The following is a 17,000-nucleotide window of genomic DNA, read 5'->3' as shown; positions in this document are numbered from 1 at the left end:
CAAGTATGGGAACTTGCCCTCAGAAGGTTTCTCCTTTCTCCCGCGAGGTCAGCTGGCTCCTTTTTGGATCTCTTTAGTCATGGGGTAACTTTCAGGAAGACACCTCAGGGCTCTGTGCCAACGGAAGCTGGCAGGAATAATCCTTACGGTTATTTTTTTATGTTTCTTATTAATATTTTATTTTATTTTTTCTGTTAATACTTTATTAAATCATAGCTATATACATTAATGCATTTATGGGGTACAATGTGCTGATTTTATATACAATTTGGAATGCTTACATCAAACTGGTTAACAGAGCCTTCACCTCAATTATTTGTTGTGTTAAGACATTTATCTCCACTCTTAATAGATCTGACATGTTCCCTTGCATTATGTACAATAGTTGAGGTCCCATCAATTACCCTCCCTCCACCCAGTCTCCTCTCCTCCCTTCATCCTGGGCTATAGTAATGTTTTATCATTCATATGAAAGTATGGGTGATTATATATTGGTTTCATAATAGTAATGAGTACATTGGATGTTTGTTCTTCCATTCCTGAGATACTTTACTAAGAAGAATACGTTCCAGCTCCGTCCATGTAAACATAAAAGAGGTAAAGTCTCTATGTTTTTTATGGCTGCATAATATTCCATGGTGTACATATACCACAATTTATTAATCCATTCATGGGTCCATGGGCACTTGGGCTGCTTCCATGACCTGGCAATTATGAATTGGGCTGCAATGAACAATCTGGTGCAAATCTCTTTGTTGTAAAATGATTTTTGGTCATCTGGATGTACACCTACTAGAGAAACTTCAGGATCAAACAGCAGGTCTACTTTTAGTTCCCTAAGTGTTTTCCAAACTTCTTTCCAGAAGAAAGGTAATTAGCTTGCATTCCCACTAGCAAGTGTTCCCTTCTTTCCACATCCACACTAACATCTGTAGTTTTGGGATTTTGTGATGTGGGCTACTCTTACTGGAGTTAGATGATATCTCAAAGTGGTTTTGATTTGCACTTCTCTGATGGTTAAAGATGATGAGCATTTCTTCATGTGTTTGTAGGCCATGCGTTTGTGTTCTCAGAGAAGTTTCTGTTCAAGTCTCTTGCCCACAATGAAATGGGATCACTTGTTCTTTTCTTATTAGTTTAAATTCTCTGTGGATTCTAGTTATCAAACCTTTGCCAGAAACATAACCTGAAAATATCTACTCCCATTCCAAGGGCTGTCTACTTACTTTAATTACTATGTTCTTGGCTGTTCAGAAGTTTTTTAGTTTGATCAGATCCCAATAACATATTTCTGGTGTTGCTTCAATTGCTGGGGAGGTGGGGGGGGATCCTCCTCATATTCTCCAGGGCAATTTCTTCAAGTATTTTTTTTGCTGTTGTTGCAGTTTTTGGCCGAGGCTGGGTTTGAACCCGCCTCCTCCAGTATATGGGGCCAGGGCCCTACTCCTTTCAGCCATAGGTGCCACCCCTCCAAGTATCTTTATATTTTCTTAAGTTTAAATCTTTCATTCAGTGAGAATCAATTTGCGTTAATGGTGAAAGGTAAGGATCCAGTTTCAGTCTTCTACAGGTCGCCAGCCAATTCACCCAGCACCATTTGTTAAATATGGAATCTTTCCCCCAATTCATGTTTTTATAGGCTTATCAAAGATCGAATTACGGTAAGTGGCTGGGTTCATCCCTTGGTTCTCTATTCTGTTCCATAAAGTCAGCAGAACACCAAGGACAACTGTTCCTCTCCCACGCCTTCCTCCTGGGCTCTGCCTGTCCTGATCACAGGCGTTGGTCCCAGCCAGTTTTATTAACAATCAAGCAGACCAATGTTTCAGGGCACTATTTTTTAACTAAACACCAATGCTCCATTGGATAGAGAATTACAAGGTTAAGAGCAATTCCTACAGCTAAATTATTTTTGTCCTTTCATTATTTTGTTTGTTTTCTCCATTATTATTTGTCAGAAGAAAATGCCTGGGGGCGGTGCCTGTGGCTCAAAGGAATAGGGCACTGACCCCATATGACAGAGGTGGTGGGTTAAAGCCCAGCCCCGGCCAAAAACTGCAAAAAAAAAAAAAAAGAAAGAAAGAAAATGCCTGGTTTTGAGGTTAAGTGAAAAATACAGATAAATTAAAAAGAAAGAAAAAGAAAAAGAAAACCCAAAATCACACCACCCAGAGAAAGTTATTGTGCATTCAGATCAGAGGTTGCAAACTGCTAGTTCATGCAGGTTAAAATTAATTGCCAACATTTAAAAACAAGAAGTTTTAACATTTCAAGACAGCATGGTACTGGCACAAAAACAGAGACATAGACACTTGGAATCGAATTGAAAACCAAGAAATGAAACTAACATCTTACAACCAACTAATCTTCGATAAACGAAACAAGAACATAACTTGGGGAAAGACTCCCTATTCAATAAATGGTGTTGGGAGAACTGGATGTCTACATGTAAAAGACTGAAACTGGACCCACACCTTTCCCCACTCACAAAAATTGATTCAAGATGGATAAAGGACTTCAATTTAAGGCATGAAACAATAAAAATCCTCAAAGAAAGCATAGGAAAAACACTGGAAGATATTGGCCTGGGGAAAGACTTCATGAAGAAGACTGCCATGGCAATTGCAACAACAACAAAAATAAACAAATGGGACTTCATTAAACTGAAAAGCTTCTGTACAGCTAAGGAGACAACAACCAAAGCAAAGAGACAACCTACACAATGGGAAAGGATATTTGCATATTTTCAATCAGACAAAAGCTTGATAACTAGGATCTATAGAGAACTCAAATTAATCCACAGGAAAAAAGCCAACAATCCCATATATCAATGGGCAAGAGACATGAATAGAACCTTCTCTAAAGATGACAGACGAATGGCTAACACATGAAAAAATGTTCATCATCTCTAAATATTAGAGAAATGCAAATCAAAACAACCCTGAGATATCATCTAACCCCAGTGAGAATGGCCCACATCACAAAATCTCAAAACTGCAGATGCTGGCGTGGATGTGGAGAGAAGGGAACACTTTTACACTGCTGGTGGGACTGCAAACTAGTACAACCTTTCTGGAAGGAAGTATGGAGAAACCTCAAAGCTCTCAAGCTAGACCTCCCATTTGATCCTGCAATCCCATTACTGGGCATCTACCCAGAAGGAAAGAAATCCTTTTATCATAAGGACACTTGTACTAGACTGTTATTGCAGCTCAATTTACAATCGCCAAAATGTGGAAACAGCCTAAATGCCCACCAACCCAGGAATGGATTAACAAGCTGTGGTATATGTATACCATGGAATACTATTCAGCCATTAAAAAAAATGGAGACTTTACATCCTTCGTATTAACCTGGATGGAAGTGGAAGACATTATTCTTAGTAAAGCATCACAAGAATGGAGAAACATGAATCCTATGTACTCAATTTTGATATGAGGACAATTAATGACAATTAAGGTTATGGGGGGGAGGAAAAGCAGAAAGAGGGACGGAGGGAGGGGGTGGGGCCTTGGTGTGTGTCACACTTTATGGGGGCAAGACATGATTACAAGAGGGACTTTACCTAACAATTGCAATCAGTGTAACCTGGCTTATTGTACCCTCAATGTCGCAATGAATCCCCAACAATAAAAAAAAATTAATTAAAATAAAAAAAGAAGTTTTAACATTTAAATCCAGATTTTTTAAATTTTTATTAAATCATAAGCATATACATTTATGGGGTATAATGTGATGATTTGATATACAATGTGGATGCTTAAATCAAATCGATTAACATAACCATCAGCTCACTTACTTACTTTTTGTGGTACAAAACAACTCTTAGTTGTTTTGAAATGTACCCTTGCATTGTGCACATTAGGTGAGATCCCAACAAATACCCTTCTACCTCCCTCCCCTCTCTGTCCTTTTTCTTTCTGGACTATATTTGTGTTTTATCATTTGTATGAATGTGTAGGTGATTATAAATTGGTTTCATTGAGTACATTGGACACTTTTCTTTCCATTCTTGAGATACTTTACTCAGAAGAATATGTTCCAGCTCCATCCAGGTAAACATAAAAGATGTAAAGTCTCCCTCTTTTTATGGCTGCATAGTATTCCATGGTGTACATATACCACAATTTGTTAATCCCTTCATGGGTTGCTGGGCATTTGGGCTGCTTCTATTACTTGGCAATTAAGAATTGGGCTTCAGTAAATATTCTGTGCAAATGTCTTTGTTGTAAAATGATCTTTGTTTATCTGGGTACATACCTAGTAATGATATTACAAGATCAAATGGCAGGTCTACTTTTTGTTCCTTGTGAATTCTCCATACTTCTTTCCAAAAAAGGCTGTATTAGTTTGCAGTCCCACTAGCAGTGTAGAAGTGTTCCCGTCTCTCCATATCCACATCAACGTCTACATTTTGGGGATTTTGTGATGTGGGCTAATCTTACTAGAGTTAGATCAAAGTGGGTTTGATGTGCATTTCTCTGATGATTAAAGATGATAAGCATTTTTATGTGTTTTTTTTTTCCAGTCACCTATCATTTTCAGAGAAGTTTCTGTTCAAGTCTCTTGCCCACAAAGCAATGAGGTTGGTTGTTCTTTTCTTATTGATTAGAGTTCTCTGTAGATTCTAGTTATCAGACCTTTGTCAGAATCATAACCTGCAAAAATCTTCTCCCATTCTGAAGGCTGTCTGTTTGCTTTACTTGCAGTGCCCTTAGTTGTGCAGAAGCTTTTTAGCTTGATCAGATCCCAGTAATATATTTTTGGGGTTGCTTCAATTGCTGGGGGGAGGCAATTTTCCTTCTCATAAAATATTTTCCCAGGCCAATATCTTCAAGCGTTTCCCCTGCACTCTCTTCTAGTATATTTATAGTTTCATGTCTTAAGTCTAAATATTTCATCAGAAACAATAAACCAACCAGGGGCACAGAGTCTGAGACCCCTCATGGTAACAGCTGATTGACACTGAGAAAATGCCAGTATGATTCACTCCCCAACTGGGCTCAGCAGACATCCAGGTTTGCTATACCTACAGGTTGTCCCAAATGGGAAACTGCAGCTACATGTACCTTTATTGACAAAAGATTTGTCATAAAATTTTGCAAGATATTTACAAAGTATTTCTCTACTTGTTGATATATAAATATAAAAATATTAAAAATATAAAATATCAATTTGTTAATTTTCTTATGTATGGTGACCTTTGGGACATCCTGTAGATATTTAAATTTCATATTCCTGTGCTAATATAGATATTAAAAAAATTTTTTTAGTTTTAATGAGATTCAACTAAAATTCTTTTTAGTTACACTATTTCCTCTCCTTTATGGCATACATAATAAATAACTTTCTAAGCTGATAGATTAGATCCCATCATCATTTTTAGTGGCTGCATAACACTTACCCATCCCTGGATTTCTCTGAGTATTACCTGTCCAGGTATATCTGTATTATATTTTGCTTCCCCTGGAAAGACAGTTTTGCATCCTTATCCCTACCATCAGGCCTGACCACGTGTCTTCTGGGAGTGACATCTGTCACTGTGGGCAGAACTCTGAGTGTCAGGGCACAGCGGCCATCTTCTATTCTCCCAGCGCTGTGAGGGCAGAGTGCCCCAGCTGAGGGCTGCGGCTTCCTTCTAGTACCTGGCACAGAGATGACATTGGGCATGACCACAGCTGACTCAGCATGGCAAAGAGACAGGCACTAAAATTTTTTTAATTTTTAGAGATAGGGTCTTGCTGTCCCCCAGGCTAAAGTGCATGCAGTGGTGTGATCATAGCTCACTGCAACCCCAAATACCTCGGTTAAGCAACCCTCCCACCTCAGCCTCCCAAGTATTTGGGACTATGGGCAAACACCACCACACCCAGCTAATTTTGTTTTCTTTTCTGTGTTAGCAATAAGGTCTCACTATGTTGCCCAGGCTGGTCTTGAACACTTGGCCTCAATTGATCCTCTTGCCTCTGTCTCCCAAAGCGCTAGGATTACTGACGGCTGGCCACTATCACACCCAGCTAACAAACTTTGTTATAAACTGCCAAGATTTGAGGATCATTTGTGTGACAGTGGCATAACCAGCCCAAAGCAACTGATACAGTATTAAAATTATATTGAATTTTTAAAAATACAATAACTAAAACTAAATAAAATAATTTTAAAAGATCTCTGGCCAATGTTCAGGGCCTAGTCCTGAAGGTCTTGGCAGGATGTGGTTGGGGCAGTGGCTTTATGCGCCTGCTGGCAAAACACACTAAGTTTTGTGCCAAAGATAAAGTTTATTTGTGCCACTGGTGCCCAAGGATGAAAGCCAAGCTGGATAAGAACTTGAACCTCTGCCTCACCCGTTGGTGCTGACCCCGGGGACACAGCCTCTTGGAGTAGAACTGTCCCAGGCCTCCCAGGATTTATCCTGGGCCAGTGTGTGTGTTTCTCTTCATCTTTTGCTCCGTTTTCCTGTCTGCCACTTTCTCCACCCTCACCCACTTTCATTTACCATCTTCTTTTTTCCTCCTTGTTAACTGTTTGGTCAGTCGAGTAGAGTGGACTTCACCTACCGTGTCAGTATGCAATGGGCCTACCTGTCCTTCTATAGCAGCGGTTCTCAACGTGGGACTGTATTAAAGGGTCGCAGCATTAGGAAGGTTGAGAACCACTGTTCTAGAGCCTGGGGCTCCCCTGACAGTGGCACTCTGACCTCATGACATTTTTGAGCTAATAATTAATAACAGTTTCCATTGCTTAATCCCTATGGGACCTGCCTCCCCCAGGCTTCCACCCTAGGTTCTCAGCCATGTGCTAGGCAATCCAGTCATCTCCTCTCTCCTGGCCACTCCAATTGCTCCAAGCCCCACTAACCTAAGTGACCCCCATCAGCGGTGCTGTAGCACACCCCTAAGGTAACCACAATGGCACTTTCAGAAGCACGGATTAGAATCCTGACTGCCTGGTGTGTACGTAGATAAATGCGATCTCCTGGGTGTATGTTTTGCTTTTGTTTTTTTGTACCTTATGCACTGGCAGCTGACTGTTTAGGCCAGGCGTCCTCAAACTTTTTAAACAGGGGGCCAATTCACTGTCCCTCAGACTGTTGGAGGGCCGGACTATAGTTAAAAAAAAACAAAAAACTATGAACAAATTCCTATGCACACTGCACATATCTTATTTTGAAGTAAAAAAACAAAATGGGAACAAATACAATCACACCACCTCATGTGGCCCGCAAGCCGCAGTTTGAGGAATCCTGGTTTAGGCGATTCCTCCACGTTTTTGCACGTAGTTACTGTGCTGTCCTTGCTGTCCAGTGGTCCAGGGGTGGGTATACCCTGATCCATTTTCCCACCTGTCTGTAGACGGCCATGTCATGGCTGCTACTATGTACTTCCTGACGTGGTTGGTTAGCATTGGTTTTCTCCTCTCTGCACTGGAACTCTAGTTCTCCTCTCTTCTAGAGAGGAGAATCTAGTCTACTCTTCCTCGTTACTGTAATCCAACACTACACACAGGGCTGGATCCACAAGGCAGGGAGGGAAAGACACTGCTACAAGTGCCCCAAAGGTAAGACACATTCCCAACCCAAAGTCTGCTTCAACAATGAAATTAAATAATAGCCCAATTCCTGCCTGCTACAAGCTACTTTTCTCCTTGCATATTTCACATTTAATTAAGCCCCTAGGCTCTCAAATGACTCCTGCCTCTTAGTGCTAATGAAGATATTTAGATGTTATTAGTAATAATTTTCAGGTACTAGAATTCTCCAGCTCTTTCAAAGTATGCTGCTTACCAAGATTCTATTATAGTTGCCCAAGAAGGGGTCCTAAGACAGAACATTATCATCTTTGTGTTATCAGCACATTCAAGAGATAAAACCTCCCCATTCAATGAAATTATATCTTCAATTTTCTTTACAAAATATACATTGAAAGAAAAAATAATCAAAAACAAAACCCAAACTCCTGTGTAAGATGGAGAACAGAGACAGATAATGGGCTCTCCTGGCCAGGGTCAGCCTTGGGCAATGGCCACATCCTGGATGACCCCTACTTTACTCCTCAGTCTGCCTTCTGATGAAGGCTGACAAGAGTAATCACTGCACTGCCACATGGAAACAGAAACTGGCTTCTGAAATCTGAGGAGTACCATGTCATCCTCCAAAAACCAAATCTTTCCAGTCACTCCTCTGAGGTTCTACCTTGGCCACATGCAAAGCTGAGGCTGCCCAGCAGCCCTGCTTCTGCCTGACCAGCCAGCTCAGAAGAACATGCTTATAAGTTCACTTCATGGAGCTCATCCTTTATGGGGGAAATACGACTGTCCCTGACACAAGGCCCTTGCTCACTCACTAGCTTCATCTTTGGCTACATGTCCCAACATGCACTCTTCTTGCAAATACTCGTGGCTTCTCCAGTGTACACGTACACTGTTCCTAGCACATGTTACTAGTTGTGGCTTCTCCAGAGCACATGCAGACACACTCCTACTCGTGGCTTCTCCAGCACACATGCAGACACGCTCCTACTCGTGGCTTCACCAGAGCACATGCAGACACACTCCTACTCGTGGCTTCTCCAGAGCACATGCACACATGCTCCTACTCGTGGCTTCTCCAGAGCACATGCACACACGCTCCTACTCGTGGCTTCTCCAGAGCACATGCACACACGCTCCTACTCGTGGCTTCTCCAGAGCACATGCACACACGCTCCTACTCGTGGCTTCTCCAGAGCACATGCACACATGCTCCTACTCGTGGCTTCACCAGAGCACATGCAGACACGCTCCTACTCGTGGCTTCTCCAGAGCACATGCAGACATGCTCCTACTCGTGGCTTCTCCAGAGCACATGCAGACACGCTCCTACTCGTGGCTTCTCCAGTGTACATGTAGATATGTTCATTTATTTAATAATTATTTATTGACAAGTGCCTGTTCATTCATTTAGTAAATATTTATGGACAAGTGATAAAAATTTGTTGTCAAGTCTTTAGTATACTGCAGAAAAATAAGACAGGGCACATGGAGAAAGTATGAGAGATAAACAAGCACATCAAAAAGTTGAAACATTTCAGAAACCACATGCTTCAGAAAACACAGAAATAGGAATGTAGGGCAGAAATCGAAAGGGGGTTTCAGACAGTGGTGGTGGTAACAGGCCTCTGGGATCTGCAGCCTGGACGTTAAGGAGGAGCCGGCTCTGGAAATGTCTGGGAAGGCGGCATTCAAAGACCAGGGAATAGGTGCAAAGGCCTGGAGGCCACAATAAGCTTATCTAAACACAGATAAGTGCACTCCTAGAGCCCATATGCAGTCCAACACCCCACACAAGCTGCTCCCTGCAGCGCCAAGACTAAGCTGGTTCTTCCTGCCTGCTCCCCCTCACAGCCCAAGCTCCATGTGGGGGTTCATTTCTGTGCCCCCCATAAAACCTTCTCCATGGCCCCCCGACAGCACTTCCAGACTGTCACCCAAGTCACTATCTTACATAAAGGAAAGGAGCTGCCTCCTCTTACCCTGTTACCCTGTCAGACCAAAGCCTGACAGCATCCTGCCAGTCTCAGGGTCTTGGTTTTGACGATGTACTATGGTGATGTACGATTTTATCATCAGGGAAAACTCAGCCTAGAATACATGGATATCCTCTGTTCTTCTTGTGAAGTTTCAAATCAAAATATATTAATGCAGTAGGCAGTGATGAACAGGCAAAATGAATAAAGCTAGAAAGGAGTCCACAGCTCACTGCTGTCCAACATTTCACAGAATCTCAGAGGCCATTAACCCCAAGACCCATTCTGATTTCAGAGATGTCAAAATTTGATGACAATGCCTGACTCAGAATCGATAAAGTATAGTGTTATCTTTTATTCCAGAGGCCTGGGAAGTGAGGGTGGTGTGATGGTGCAAGACAAATTCTCTCCTGAGAGGGACAGGTGGGCCTGCTCTGTGAAGGCTAGCATGCTGGGATGCCGACAGGCTTGTGTGTTCTAGATGTGAATGAGGCCGTGCGACAATGAGCACAGGTCTGCTCTCCTCCTCTCTCTTCACAGGCTCCTGAAGGAAGAAGGAGCCATCATTTATTTTACTATTATGGACAACGGACATTTAGATGGTTTCTATTTCCTGGTCATTGCAAGCAAAACTGTCAGAATTGTCCTTGTATAGACTTCTTTGCACACAATGTAGGTATTTCTCCAGGATAAATAGCTAGAAATGGATATGCTGAGGTAGAGAGATAGACATTTTTTATTTTCACAGCCATAGCCAAATTGCTCTCCCAAAGTCTGAACCAATTTTTAATCACACCAACAAGGTAAAAGAGGACTTTGTCCTCATGTCCTTTCCAGCACTGGACATTATCAATCTTTTAAATTTTACCAATCTGGTAGAGAAAAGAAATCTTCCATTTCGCTGATGCTTGGATTTGCATTTTTCTTATTACTTGTGAGGCAGTGGGAGCAGGTACACAAGTCTGGGTTCTCTGGAGGAGCTGAAAAGCAGGGGTGAGGCTCAGGGCTTTTCCAAGGCCTTGCTGGGGAGCCTGCCCATCTGCCATCCATTCACCAGCCCACCCTGCCATCTGCCTCGCCCCTACTGCAGACAGAACGGGCTCTGACATCCAAAGTGACTGAGGAGAGGGCAGGCGAGGTGTCAGTATTTCTCTGTGTGGGAGGCAGTGGTTCAGATGTGGACTCTGAGTAAGTCCATGTTTAAATCTACCACTTGCTCCCTATTTAGATGACCAGGATGATGGAACCTCTATCATCCTGGGGAAATCACCGTTTTCTCACCTTGGAATAAGGATGCTTCTTCTTCTACAGGGTTGTTGTGACCATGAACATCCATCCCGAATGCACTCAGCATGGGGCCCAGCCTGCTTGGTGAGTGGAAAGGACCAGCCGGTAGAGTCAACCTTACCATTTGCTCAGGCGAGTAAGTGTGTCTCCTCCGGCACCTACGTGTGCCGCCAACTCACAAAGGTGCATGGAGCATTATTTACTCATACGTTGGTGCTCACCAACACACAGGGACCTGAGTCTCTTGGAAACATCATCTTCTCCAACAGGGAATCAAAGCCCTGTGCTACCCCATCCTTTGTTCCAGCTGAGTCAGCATCTGGACACAGTGTCTTCTTAACCCTTCCCTGCTCTCCGGGTTAAATGGTCCAAGTTCCCTCCATGCTTCACCTCCTTAAGATGTGAGCTGGGGCATTCAACATCTGAGCCGTGCTGCAGTCTCCTCATCTGAAACTGGGGGGCTGCTCTCTCCCGGGGTTCATCCTGGGCTGATGGGAAGCAGGATATACAAACAGTCTGGAAGCCATTAGGCAGATGTTCAAATGCCGGCTATTATGATTTATGCTTATGTGCTGAATGTTTTCCTAAGGTCTGCAGCATGGGAATAATAACTTCTATTTCTGTGTTTAACAAAACAACCCTGTGCATTGATGAGTGAACGCCTCCCCTGCTGAGCGAGCTGACAGCGGTCTCTTGTGCTGTGCTGACATCGGGAGGCCTCAGCACCTTACGTGTCCTTCTGCACCAGTGCAGACACCACGAGGGCCGTGGTTTTTGGTTTTGCCTGAGCTGGGCTTTGAGAAGCCTCATCTCCTAAGGAAGTGGACAGGAGAGGACGGCAGCCTTAAGCTTCGGACGTTTCTTCCTACCTCTTTCCAATAAAGGAAAGCATTTCTGGTCCAACTTTAAAGCTCATCTCCTTGCACTGCCAGCAGCCTCATCCTGAGAGACTGTGAATTCCAGCTCTGTGCCAGGCTTCTCAACAGAGTGAAATTCTGTCAGACTGCTCTGGCTGCCTAGAGTTGGAAGCAGCAGCTTAAGGTGGTAGCCACGTGGAGGCTGGAGGTGGGGGGTGGGGGTGGGCAACAGGAGAGGAACACAGAGCTTGCCGATCGGGGTTGCGGCATGTCCAAAGGGCAGGGTTATGACTGTGAACACACAGGATGATGGCCACAGGGATGGGGATGGCATCAGGGTACTGCTGGGCTGACTTGGCCCAGAGGCAGGGACCCCAGGGAAGACTCACAGGGAACAAAGTTCAAACATCTCAGTTATCAGAAAACCCGAGAAAAGAACAAGCTGCTTTTTGCAGCTTGAGATTTGGAAAAAGTTACTTGTTGGACTTCTGAAGTAATTGAGTCATGTTACCAAGTCTCCACTGCCCAACTTTGAATTAATCTATTTATGAAAAAAGGGGATAGGTGCACAGGCCAGTGCTCACAGCACACACTGCTATTTACTGAGCCTCACGCATGTCCAGCTGACCCCTCCTCACCAGCTCTCAGTATTTTCACCTCTTGTTACAGACGGGTAAGCTGAGGTCAGCAAGGCGTGATCACCTGCCCAAGGTACACAGCTGGTGAACAGCACAGCTGAGCTGCACCCTAGCTCTACACAGCCTGCCAGCTACACTTTCTTTAACAGAAACATGCAGCCTCTTTCTTAACTGAATTTTCTTTAGAAATGAGAAAGGATGTGAAAAGATGGTGACGTTAATGGTGATGATGACGACTGAGGAGGAGAAGAGCTGACGATGACGATGACGATGGCGAGTACGGTAGATGACAGCAGTGGCAGCAGCTGTTTAACGTTTCCCACGCGCTTCCCGGGTGCCAGACACTGCGCCAAGTTCCCTCCATGCTTCACCTCCTTAAACTCCGAAAGCACTATGATGGGAACGTTTCAGTTGTGTCTGCAGTTAGCAGGAGAGGCCAGTGTTCCCATGAATACCCCATCTGTGTTAAGGGAACTCATACCCAGAAAGATCCAGGAATCTTCAGAGAAAATGGCACATGTACTGTAGCTCGTTTTCAAGTGTTTAGAGTCAAGAGCCTGCCTGGAAGAGCCCGGGGAGGTTTTGTCCCCAATGTCCTCCAGGACCTTAGCGTGTAGTCTCTCCCAGACTAGCTCTTCACCTGGACTTGCTAACAGTAGAAAGCAGCTACCCCGAGTCCCCACTCCTCGGCTCTTAGGAACACACTCGTCACTCTGGGTGACGAGTAAAGTTATGCTGCCTAGGCTTCTGTCACTCTGTTTTCAACTGGTTGGGATTCAGGGCTTTGTGGGTCAGGTGCACCACCCCACCTTTATTATTTGCCAACTGTGACCTTAGGCAAGGCATTTACCCATCCTGTGTCTCAGTTTATCTATAAAATGTAGCTACTGCCTACCCCATGTCTAGGGTCAGATAAGAGTAAGTGAGATACAGTACAGAAAGGGCCAAGTGCAGTACCTGGCACACAGTAGGTGCTCAAGAGACATCTGTGTCCCTCGTGTCCCCATCCTGCAGTCCAACCACAATATGGAGCGCCCCTCCCTCGCTATTGCTGTCTCCGAGTGGGTTAGGGACCCATGTGCAGGGCTATCAGCACTGTCTGCCATGCTGTGGGTACTCCACGACGGCACATGCCCCGTCTCCCCCAGGTGGCTCCTCATCTGCACCTCATCCAGCCTTACTGAGCGTCACTACCAGCCAGCCCCTCAACTAAGTAGCCGTGCCTCCTTTAACCCTCACATCTAATCTGTGAGGTTGGTGCCATTACATCTCTTATGGATACAGAAACAGACATCCAGAGATGTTAAGAAAGTTCACAGTGGGCAAAGGCATAACTTGCGTCTCTCTGGACTTAATACCATGTCCACCACCTGCCAACATCCGGACGGGCAAGGCGTGACTTCCACAGCAAGCCCACCCTCAGGTCTCGGGGACAATTTGATGCACTGCTTCTTCTCACCCTCGCTTACTAGCCCTCTGGAGTAGAAGGGCACACCCAGATTTTATTGATTCTGAGACAGGAATTGTTGCCAAATTTTGAAAGCTCTGAAATCAGGATGAGTCTTACAGCTGATGGTGTCTTGGAGTCTGTGAAATATCGGGCGACAACAACAAGCTACTGACTCATTCATTTCTTCATTCATTAGAAGGGACTCTTGACTCCCAGGGGAACTTAGGAGATGCTCAGAGACATCCTGGATCATCACACTAGGGACACTATGGGTGCTACTGAGCAAAAGCCAAGACACGGCTTAATCTCCTACAGCACACAGGAGACTCCTCTCCAGAAAGAGTCATCCAGCCCCAAAGGCCAGCTGTTCTGCAGGAGCCCTGCAGTGAGGAAGTGTGCACTCACCAACCTGTCTCTAATCTGAGGCTGAGCTGTGAGTGCCTGAGGTCCCCAGTGGGAGCCCTGGGGTGAGGAAGTATGCACTCACCAACCTGGCTCTAATCGCAGCCGAAGTTCTCAGTGGGCAGGTGCCACTGAGTTAGCCAGTCTGGTGCCACCCCCCTCTGCCAGTCAGAGCCCCCTTGCTTCCCTTTGGGGTAACCTCCCCACTGACCCGCGGCGTGAGGAGAAGGTGTATGATCTGACAGCATAAGGCCCACCCAGACACTGTGATTAGCAAACAAGGGTATGTCCCCAGCCATGGAGAGACAGCGAGACTCAATGCCAGGACTATCACTGGCCTTGGAGAAAAAGAGGCCTTTCCCTCGGGGCCTGCCTGTGGTCATACTGCCATGGACACAGCCAACAGAAAGCAAGGCAACTCTACACAAAGACGGAGAGTGAGTCTCGATGGCAAGCTCGGCCCTTGGTCCTCTACACGAGGTGAGTGGGAGGTCAGCTTCTCTTTCGCCCTGGATATGAAAGGGGGCCACATTACAGGAGCAGCCAGGTCCTGCTGAGGAGATGGCTGCATCAGAGGACCCCGGATCCAGGAACCCAGGAATGCTCTGATCAATCTCTACCACCAGCCCTTGGGCCAAGACGCCGTTCCCCACACAAGCCTGTGTTGCTTACTATAACCCGGGTCTCCCCACTGCAGCACTATAGAAATGTGGGGTCAAGTTGTCCTCTGTTATGGGGGGGCTACCCTGCATGCTGCAGATGACGGCAGCATCCCAGCCTCTCCACCCGCAGAATGGTGAGGAGGACATCAGACTGGTGGGAAACCTCCTTAGAGAAGGAGGCTTCTGAGCTGACTGCACAGGAAACCCCAAACCAGAACTGATAACAGACCTGTGGAGAAAACCCCAGAAACAAAGAGGGACAGAAACTGGCACAAGTGACTAAACCACACTCAGAAACTCTGAGACCACAGACAGATAAAAGAGGTCCCTTTCCCCTCCTTAGCCACTCCACTAGGATGACAATCTCTGATTTGTGTTGGGACTCCAGACCTGTTTCTTCACTGATTAGGTTAATTTAGGGGGCACCGGCATGTGGTTTCACAGCAATTGATGGAAAGTGACATTTAAAGTTATTACTGTCTTAAGAATAAAAATATCACTGACCAACTAACACTGATTTTAAATCTGTATTAGAATAATTGGTCATTAACTAGCTGCAGGTGATCGTGATTAGGAGTGACCGGGTTCAGGGAACATTTTCCCAGCATGCAGGGATCCTCTAATTTAAAACAACTCCCACAGGCAGGCAGGCAGAAGCTGTCACACACACATGTGGTTTAGGCTTCCAGGAGAAAAAGTACCCTCCACACTTAGCTAATCCCTTCCCCTTCCCAAGAGCTCAAAGAAGAAAGTCTGCAGCCAAATGGGGGGAGATGGGACACCAAGTGGCTACCTGGTCAGGAAAGGGAGGGAAGCTCACCCACCTGCCGCCTGTAGCGCTTCCCTTCCTGGGACTCAAAAAAAATGGAGTGGTGTGGGGAATGATGGTTTCCTCTCTGTGCCTGGGACTAAGGACGGCCAGAGGGAGAAAAGGGAAGGGGAAGAAGGAGGGAGGAGAAAGGAAAGACAAAACAGAGTTGGGAGAGGAAAGAAGAGGAAGAGAAGGAAGAAATAACAGGGAAGAGGAAGCAGGAGAAAGACGAGCAAACAGGAGGAGGAAGAGAAAAGAGAGAAGCAGAAGGGAGGAGGAAGCAGGAGAGGCAGAAAGGCTGGGGGCGGGGAAGAAGGGAGAAGCCACCCCCGCCCCATCCTAAGTCCCCAGGGAGGTCCCCTCACCCTCACAGACAGGGGCTGGGCGTGCAGGAGAGCTGGCAGCTGGAACAAGCTGCACACAGAGGGGCTTCTGTCAAAGCCCACTTCTGGATCTAGGGAGCACAGCGGCAGTGTAAGCACAGACTGGGCTAAACGTAGGAAACACAGAGAATATCCCCTGTACACCAGCCTGGGGAGGATGCACATTTTTATAAATAGCAGAATATGGGAGGACTGGAGGAGAATGCAGATGCCCACAGACCGGGAACAGAAGAGCCCTGAGCATATCGGGCTCCAGGCCCAGCCCCCATCCTGCCACATCCCACCAAGCACAGAGCCTGACAGACCCCAAGGACTCCATCAGTGCATTTTTTTAGATTTGTAATAAGCACATATTAATTGTTCGCATTTACTGGGTATGGTTTGATGTTTTGATACATGTATACATTTTTTGATGACCAAGTCAAGGTAATTAGCAAATCCATCACCTCAAATATTCAGTGTTTCTTTGTGGCAAGAACATTCAGAACCCTCTCTTCTAGCTGTTTTGAAGTACACATTGTTGTGAAGTGGAGTCACCATCCTGTGCAGAGGGCGAGCATGCATTCCTCCCAGCTCCCTGTACCTTTGCACCCCTGACCAGCCAGTGAGCGACTGGGCTGAGACCTGGCCATGCTCTTGGGCTTCTCCAGCTTCTGCAGCAAGTGGATGTGTGGGGAAAGTTTAAGAAAAGTTGAGAGGGATTTGGATTTAACAGAGGAGCCCCATCAATGGACTCTGGGGCCAGCATCTCAGAACAGAACACCACCCTCTGGGGCCTGGTTTGCCCACCTGACCACAGGCTGACACAGAAGGGCTACCCTAGTAAGCCAACTGGGCTGCACCATCCCTGTCTTTCCCTGGTCCCCAGAGCCCACATGTCCCCACAGGCTGCAGGTGTGTGAGAAAGGGAAGCAGACCCCAGTCACACCTGGAATAGGCTCTCATTACTCGGATGAGCTGTGTGGGCAGGTGCAGTCAGGGGAGATGAGGGTCTGATAGACTGCCTA

The 17,000-nt window shown here is 45.6% G+C and overlaps 1 protein-coding gene across 2 annotated transcripts in view; it reads right to left on the bottom strand.

The window, feature by feature from the left end:
• Positions 1-17,000, bottom strand: part of SNX29 (sorting nexin 29) — a 640,705-nt gene that overhangs the window by 114,768 nt on the left and 508,937 nt on the right. The window lies entirely within an intron of this gene.

This window comes from Nycticebus coucang, chromosome 12 (assembly GCF_027406575.1).
Source record: "Nycticebus coucang isolate mNycCou1 chromosome 12, mNycCou1.pri, whole genome shotgun sequence".
In the NCBI taxonomy this organism is placed as follows: domain Eukaryota; kingdom Metazoa; phylum Chordata; class Mammalia; order Primates; family Lorisidae; genus Nycticebus; species Nycticebus coucang.
Note: the sequence above shows the minus strand (reverse complement) of the source record. Positions and strands in the feature narration are given on the sequence as shown.